Genomic DNA, 6921 nt, shown 5'->3' on the forward strand with positions numbered 1-6921 from the left:
ATTATTATTGTTATTATTTTTAATGAAGCAGATGTACAATGTGTGCTTGGAGTAGAAGTGGAGCCCATGTTTTGACGTTTTGAGGAGTCATTCTGACCTTGGTATATACTAAAATATAGCTTCCTTGGGAGCCCAGGAGCAGGGCCCACAAATGTTAAAAATTGAAAATTTCCTTTATAAGAACTTAATTGATAAGTGTTGGGTGTGTTCTGGCTGCAAATGTGATGGAAATAGCAAGAGAATTAGAAGTGGAGCCTGAAGATGGGATGGATTGCTGTCATCTCATGATCAAAATTTTTTTTAATAGATTGATTTTTTTTGATGTAATGTTCCAGGATTCATTGTTTGAGTAAAACACCCACTGCTCCATTTGAATGGATAAGGAGTTGTTTTCCACTTGCCAAGTGGTTTTTTGAGATGGAATCAACTTCTAGTGATGGAATCAACTCCTAGTGAAGATGTTGTGAAGATTGTTGAAATGACAACCAAAGGTTTAGAATATTACACAAACTTAGTTAGTAAAACAGACGCAGAGTTTGAGAGTATTGACTCTAATTTTGAAAGACGTTCTTATGGGTGTGAAATGTTATCAAGCAGGAATGGATGCTACAGAAAAATTGTTCATGAAGGAACGAGTCAATCAATGTGGCAGGCTTCATTGTTGTCGTATTTTAAGAAGCCACCCCAGCCTTCAGCACCCATCAACCTTCTCAGTCAGGAACCAACAATATTGAAGCAAGACTCTCCACCAGCAAAAAGACAACAATTTGTTGAAAATTCCAATGATGGTTAGTATTATTAGAAATAAAGCATTTTTAAATTAAATTAAATTAAATTATTATTTTTTTTTTAAAGAGAGAGAGAGAAAACTTAAAATCTTAAGCAGGCTCCACACCCAGTGCAGAGCCCGACCTGGGGCTCAATCTCACAACCCTGAGATCATGACCTAAGCTGAAATCAAGAGTTGGATGCTTAACTGATTGAACCACCCAGGTGCCCCTGTACATCCTTTTTTTTTTTTAGATATAATGCTATTGCATGCTTAATGGACTATAGCATAGTGTAAACATAATTTTATACCTGCCAGGAAACCACAAATTTATTTGACTCACTTTAGTGAGATATTCTTTTCGTTGCAGTAGTCTGGCAATATCTCTGAGGTATGTCTGTAAGTAAATTATTTTCTCCTCTGTAGGTTATTAAGGAGTCATTACTTTATTATACATTTAGTGGCATCCTAGAGATTAAACTATGTATATAATACAATCCCATATAAAAACTTTTACATTTATTATTTCCCCTAAAATATTAGTACCTAGAATTATTTAATCCCATTTACCTCCTTCCATCTTTTGCATCATTATCAAGCAACTCTATAATACATATATTTAAAATAAAATATTATTAACAACTAATATTCATTTATTCATAACTAGATACTTGCCATCTCTCTCGCTTTTTATCACTTCCAAAAATTTTGTGGTTATCACTGGTATCATTTTCTTTTTCCTGCCTGAAGCCCTCCTTTGGAAATTCAATCAGATATTTTACATTCGTAAGATTAAAAAGAATAAAATGACATCTTCAAATGTTGGTGTGCATATGGATTCAAAAGAAATACTTTTTTCTTTGAAAGACTTTTTTTATTTGAGAGAGAGAGTGAGAGCATGAGCTGGGGGAGGGGGAAAGGCGGAGAGAGAGGGACAAGCAGACTCCCCACTCAGCCCGGAGCTGGACATGCGGCTGGATCTGAGGACCCTGAGATCATGACCCCAGCAGAAACCAAGAATCACATGCTTAACCAGTTGAGCCACCCAGGGCCCCCCAAAGAGACACTTTTACACAGACTGCATTAATTTAAATTATTACCACCATTTTGGGAAAGCGTTTGACGTCATGACAGCACTCAGACATGGGCTGGCAGCTAGGCCTGGTTCCATCTGATTCATTCCTCACCGTCTTCCTGCTCTGTTCTAGGAGTTTGACATCTGTGAGCTGAGTATCCTGTGCCCCGGTGTCAGCTGCCTTCCTGCTGAGCTCTGCCAATGGGAATTTGATGGGGAGGAGAGGGCAAGAGCCAAGGTACCTTTCCCTCTCTCACCATTGTTTCTGCCTCTGCAAGAGAACCCAGAACCTCAGCCCCTGAAGCACCCTTCCTGCCCTTGTCACTCATGCCTGAGGGGAGGAGCCACTTCTTGCTCTTGCCAATCTCTGCTTCCCTGCCACCTGGGGGGCGGTTCTCACCCAAAATGACATATTTTCTGCGATGCACTCCCCATGGTTTAAGAGCTTAGAATTGTTTCTTTTTCTCTTTTCTTTAAAAGATTTTATTTCATTTATTTATTTGAGAGAGAAAAAGTGAGGGAGAGCATGAGAGCGGGGTGAGGGGCAGAGGGAGAACCAGAGTCCCCGCTGAGCAGGGGAGCCTGATGCGGGGCTCCATCCCAGGACCCTGGGATCAGGACCTGAGCCAAAGGCAGATGCTTAACCAACTGAGCCACCCAGGTGCCCCCTACTGCCTATTTTTTTGTCTTTCTTTTTCTTGAAACACAGTCCTGTAACTTAGCACTGTCTTTTTTAAATCTCTAAGAAAACATAATACATTCTACATGAAAAGTAAACATTAAAATACTGTTCACATAATAAATACAGTATATATGTGTGAATGTGTGTATATGCCTGTGTGTATATATAACTATATATACATATATATGCTGCAGTATGTATTCAATTAGACAAGCTTAGTTTTACATTTTAAATATCATGCAATGAATTGATTAAAATTTCTAACTTGTCAGTAACTATATTTTCGGTGGTAATTATTTTAAAGAGGACATCCTCTATCAAATAACAATTTGATGATAGTCTTGAATTCTTACAAACATGTAACTTTCATGTAAATATTTGGCAAAAAAGGGGAATATGACTTGACTAATAAAATCAAAATCAGTAATACTTTTTTCTGTAATTACTCAGAATAACACTATTTAAAAATAATTTGTGAGAAATCATTATTTGGGGTCATTTATCAACCCATTCATTCATTTGATAAATAAAGCCTTTGTGAATAACTTGATGAAGCAGTGTTATGTGAGCAATTTTTGAGAAAAAGAAAAATCATCTAATAGTACTGAATATACATTTTCTCCCTCATTACTAAAAGTCTATTCTTCAGAAATGTTCATTTCCTTATGAACCAATAATCCCACAAGCTAAGTATCCCCTTTTCCTCCTTTTATTGACTGTTCTTTGCTGCTATTCATTGACTTTCAGACTTACATAATCAGCAATATGCTATCATAACCCCTAAATATTTCATTGCTATTTCTAAAGTAAATATTGTCTATTTTTCATTAGCCATTAGTGTTTCCTTTATTATTTCTATAATTGTTTTCTATAAACAATACAATTCAATCAACTACTTTCCCCAAGAAAATAATTTTTATTTCTCTTAATTTCTGTCTTCTAATTTTAGAGGTAAAAAGTGGTTGGAGATTACACACACACACACACACACACACACACACACACACACACATTTATGAATGGCTGTAGAAATACAGTAAAATTCTTATACAAATACTTTTTTTTTAAGTTTAGATAAAGCATAGTTGGAAACCACGAATGTCTTTCTCCATGTGAGATATTGCTCTTGTTCTCCTTCATCATAAGATTCTTTTTTTTAAGTTGTTTTTTCAGTCACTAGGGTTAATTAAAAAATTTCTGAAACTCATAAGCATATCATTTTTTTCAGTTATGGACAGGCAGTTTTTCATTTGACAATTTTTTTATATTATATAATTTACATAGTAAGTACATAATAAAAATACCCATTTTTTTCAAGGACTTATTTACATATAGCACATCATTCTGATAGCGATCAACAAACACAATTTTATTTTCTAAAGTTAAACTGCTGGGGCGCCTGGGTGGCTCAGTCGTTAAGCGTCTACCTTCGGCTCAGGTCATGATCCCAGAGTCCTGGGATCAAGCCCCGCATCAGGCTCCCTGCTCATTGGGGAGCCTGCCTCTCCCTCTCCCACTCCCCCTGCTTGTGTTCCCTCTCTCGCTGTGTCTCTCTCTGTCAAATAAATAAAATCTTTAAAAAAATAAATAAAGTTAAACTGCTTTTGGTCAAGAAGATTGTAAACACATGATTTGTTCTTTTGCAGACTTTGATATGATAAATATAATTAATCTAATCTAATTATCTAATTTCTATTCCCAAAGACATACTTATTCAATAAAAACCTCTCCATTTTTCCTTCAGATTCTACTCTGAACTCCTGGAATACTGCTTGCTTACTTACCTAGTTATGTTTCTTCTTCCCCGGATTTTAGACTTCCACTATTAAATATATTCTAGAATTGTGCTGTTTAATATAAAAGCCACTAGGCACATGTGGTTGTTGAACACTTGAAATGTGGCAAGCCTGGATGGAGATGGGCTTATACATAAAATACACACTGGATTTTGAAGATTTATTACCAAAAAGGAATGTAAAGTATCTCCTTAAAATATTATATTGATTTTATATTGATAATACTTCAGATATGTTAGGTTAAATAAAAACATATTATTAAATTTATTTTTACTTTTAAAAAATGTATTAGAAAAGTGAAAGTTATATGTGTGGTTCACATTATATGTTGTTTGGGCAGCACTTTTTGTTTGGTTTGGCTTTGAGTAATCTCTACACCCATTGTGGGGCTTGAACTCACAACCTTGAAATCAAGAGTCACAAACTCTATTGACTGAACCAGCCAGTCCCACTGGGCAGGACTTTTCTTGAGGATGTCACCTCTTCTTAGTCATTGTTGATTTCTTAATTATTATCTTCAGTATGTGACTTTGTACATACAGTTGCCCATATACTTATAAGCTATTTTTCTAAAATATTGATAAATGATTTTGTCAAAAAATAGAAAATAACTTTGACCAGTAATGTGAATGTAAACACCGTAGAGACCCAGGTTATTCGTTCTTGTTCCTGTCACAATCATCTGAACACTTCAATTTCTTTTTAAAACGTTGCTTCCTCTGAAGACCATTCAGGCAGCTCTGGCCGATATTTCTTTTTTTTTTTTTTTTTTAAAGATTTTATTTATTTATTTTGAGAGAGAGAGAGAGAGAATGAGAGAGAGCACGAGAGGGAAGAGGGTCAGAGGGAGAAGCAGACTCCCCGCTGAGCAGGGAGCCCGATGCGGGACTCGATCCCGGGACTCCAGGATCATGACCTGAGCCGAAGGCAGTCGCTTAACCAACTGAGCCACCCAGGCGCCCGCTGGCCGATATTTCTTGCATCCTCCAAACTTACTCTAGTCCAACTCTAAACCATCACACTACTATATTTTATCCACAACATTCATTAGCATTCATTGTTCAGTCAACAACTGAAATATTTATATACAAGTTGTTCATCAACAATTGTAATTACCAAACCACTTGGTAATTACAAATACTTACCTATTTGCTTACTGGCTTACATCTCCCTGAGAAATCAGCTCTAGGAAAGGACAACCCTTGTCTGTCTTTTTTTTTTTTTTTTAAGATTTTATTTATTTATTTGAGAGAGAGAGAGAGTGTGTGAACACGAGTCGGAGGGAGAGGCAGAGGGAGAAGCAGACTCCTTGCTGAGCAGGGAGCCTGATCAGGAAGATCCCAGGTCTCTCAGACCATGACCTGAGCCAAAGGCAGATGCTTAACCAACTGAGCCACCTCAGCACCAACTTATCTGTCTTTCTTGACCTGCAGCTCTTAGAATAATACCTTACTGAATATTTTTCAAACGAACACATAAATATAAAATTTTTGGTAGGATGAAAGTATTCAATATTTCTGTTATGTAAAATTTTGCAAAGACCTTTTAAGATCCAGGCACATTGGATTTTACTCTCTAATTATTTCAAGGATTTTTTTGGCTGTGACATAGCACTTGTTTAGCTTGTGTCGTCTCTGAACTATATTCTCCTTCTATCCTCTATAACTAGTTCTGCTCAAGGGCAGAGCATTTCTTTCTTCTCTTCCTATTGAAAAATTAAACAAATGGAGATTGACCAAAAGCAGATTTGTCAAAGCAATCAGTGCCACAAGGCTCTGTAGAGAATTATATTTAGTTAATTCATATAGCATGTGGCAGATAGACATGGTGCGTTTGGAATTTCTGTTAAAAGATTGTTTGTCGGAGCAACTAAGCAAAAATTGCACAAAAATTTCCACTGTGAAGCTGATAGTATTGCCAGGGCAAAAGTCATTATGTATCTACATAATTGATAGATGAAAATAACTTACATAGATTGCAAAAAAATGTTAAAATGTATACTTCACTAAAACTCCTTGCCAGTAAATTAATATATTATACGAGATCTACCATGATATCGGATTGTTATCCCTGTTCTGTTGTATATATTTGGAATCTAATCAAAAGTTAGCTTTATTATTAGAAAAAATGATTTGTTTTCATATTTTACAAATATTAGGTAAGACTTAGCCATTTTTATTTATTTATTTTGTTTTTTAAAGTTTTTTTTTATTCAAGTTAGTTAAGAGACAGTGTTATATTAGTTTCAGGTGTACAATATAGTAATTTAAGACTTTTGAAATTTGGTTGTACATATTTAATCTGAAATATTTTAGTTTTCTTTTTTTTTAATTTTAGAGATCTGGTATCAGCACTTAAGAAATCGTAATAACATTAAGCTCTGTCCAAGACCAAAGGAAGATTGATTACACAAAGGCATCACTTGCTTTTTACATCACATTATTTATATCTTCTTAAGTATAATTATACCTGACTTTATTTTGGAAAAAAAAAATGACACTTTCAATAGTATCAGTTTTATTCATAATGAACAATTATTCACCAGTTAGTGTGGGGACATATGACTTTTAATCATACGTCAGTATTGAAGAAATTGTTA

Source organism: Callorhinus ursinus, unplaced genomic scaffold (assembly GCF_003265705.2).
Source record: "Callorhinus ursinus isolate GAN/ISIS: 27379988/994484 unplaced genomic scaffold, GSC_fseal_2.0 scaffold1, whole genome shotgun sequence".
Taxonomy (NCBI): domain Eukaryota; kingdom Metazoa; phylum Chordata; class Mammalia; order Carnivora; family Otariidae; genus Callorhinus; species Callorhinus ursinus.